The sequence below is a fragment of the Bison bison genome, unplaced genomic scaffold (genome assembly GCF_000754665.1).
Source record: "Bison bison bison isolate TAMUID 2011002044 unplaced genomic scaffold, Bison_UMD1.0 scf7180017864468, whole genome shotgun sequence".
Classification (NCBI taxonomy): Eukaryota; Metazoa; Chordata; class Mammalia; order Artiodactyla; family Bovidae; genus Bison; species Bison bison.
In genome coordinates this window covers 4,767,650-4,769,903 of record NW_011495029.1, presented here as the reverse complement: position 1 = coordinate 4,769,903, position 2,254 = coordinate 4,767,650, and positions in this window count along the sequence as shown.

Sequence of the window (2,254 nt, the reverse complement as noted above, 5' to 3'; positions counted from 1 at the left end):
TCCTGAATATTCATTAAAAGTACAGATGTTGAAACTGAAACTCCAATACTTTGGCTACCTGATGTGAAGAACTGACTCATTAGAAAAGACCCTGATTCTGTGAAAGATTGAAGGCAGAGGAGAAGGGGATGACAGAGGATGAGATGGTTGGATGGCATCACCGACTCAATGGACATGAGTTTGAGCAAGCTCCAGGACATGAGATGAACAAGCTCCTTCCCTGTAGGACAGGGAAGCCTGGCATGCTATTGTCCATGGGGTCACAAAGTGTAGGACATGACTGAGTGACTGAACAAAAACAAATGTTATAATTTATAATTATAGAATAGTACACTTAATATATAAATTATAAATATAATATTTTGTATTATAGTATAATATTTGATATTAAGTAATGGTTTTTATAATAATAGTTCTTGTCTTAAGTCTACTTTGTTGGGTATTAAATTTAATGATGCTAAAAAAAAAAAAAAAATTTAATGATGCTTCCCTGGTGGCTCAGTGGTAAAGAATATGCCAGTCAATGCAGGAGATACAGGTTTGATCTCTGGGTTGGGAAGATCGCCTGGAGAAAGAAAAGACAACCCACTCCAGTATTCTTGCCTAGAAAATCCCATGGACAGATGATCCTTATGAGCTACAGTCTTGGGGTTGCAAAAGAGTTGAACATGCTAAGGCAGCTAAACAACAACAAACATAAATATACCACTTTTAAAAAAATGGTTAACATTTCCCTGGTAGATACATTCTTGTCCTTTTATTGTTTCCTTTTTTCTTTTAAGAAAACATTTACTTTGGTTCTATTTTTGTTTCAGAATTTTTAATTTAGTCTTGCAATTATTGTTTCATATATTAAATCACTACTGCTGTATGTAAACAACCTGGAAATCTCAGTGGCATGTTGTAATAAGCTTTTGGTTTTTTTTTTTTTACTCACAATATTACAGGCCCATTGAGGTGAATTTGGTTTAAGCTATGATGACTAGGAGGGCTTTTCAGGTGATTCTAGGGGTAAAGAACCTGCCTGCCAAGGCAGGAGACATAAGATAAGCAGGTTCAATTGCTGGGTTGGGAAGATCCTCTGGAAGAGGGCATAGAAACCCACTCCAGTATTCTTGCCCGGAGAATCCCATGGACAGAGGAGCCTGGCAGGCTATGGTCCATAGAGTTGCAAAGAGTCAAACATGACTGAGCGACTCAGTACAGATGCACGCATGATGACTGGGTGGTTTTGTTTTGCATGTCACTCATTCCCTTCTTGAGAGCAGCAAGCTAGCGACAACATATTGTACTCAGAGCAACAGCAAATATACAAACAACCAGTTCAGCCACATGAATAAGTTTAAAGCCTCTGCTTGTTGCACCTCTATTAACATCTCATTGACTAAAACCAAGCACATGGCTGAGACAAAGTTGAGAAAGTCAGGTTATGGAATGTGAGATGGATATAGATACGACCATAACAGATGATATAAGAATCTTGGATACATGCTCAGGTGGCTTACATATGGCACCTAGCCTTACTTAAGTAAGACTCGATCCCTTTTGTATCAATTAAATTGTGATGGATTGTTGCTTTACCCATCTTTGCGGGTCAACAGAACTTATTATGGGCAATTAATATCCATTGTCAGGTGCTAGGTCTCTATTGCGGCCCAATAGCATTTCTGGAGCTATTTTTCAAGTTGTTATCTATTACAGACAGCATGATCCTGTCTAGAATTCTGGGGATTATGTTGTGTTTTCCTCAATAGTATTATAATCAATTCTTCATGATGTCTTTTCCCACATCTTTTCCCATGTGGTACTTAAACACAATAGGGTCTGCTGTATCATATAACCCAAGCATTGCAGCCCAGACATGCTGCAGAGCCCTTTTGTGCTCTGAGCCTCATAGAAAGATAATAGTCTTTCATATCATCTGATAGACAGGTGGGAGCAGTATTCCTAAGAATAGACTGTACAACCTCCAATTCCAATAAAGACCTCCAAGATGTTGTGTTTACCCCTTAGAGGTGGTAGGTTAAAGATGCAATAATTTTTCTTTACTTTGGATGAAATGTCCCAATGTGTTGCAGGCCACTGGACCCTCAACATCTTTACTAATTTCTTGAGTCTCTGAGTAGTTGGGATAGGGGTAAAACAAATGAGGGATTTACCACAGGAATTAAGGGGACAGCAAAAAAAAAAAAAAATCTCAGCAATCAAGATAAATATTTTATGCAATGTTTTACAAATCAAATTATCCAAAAAT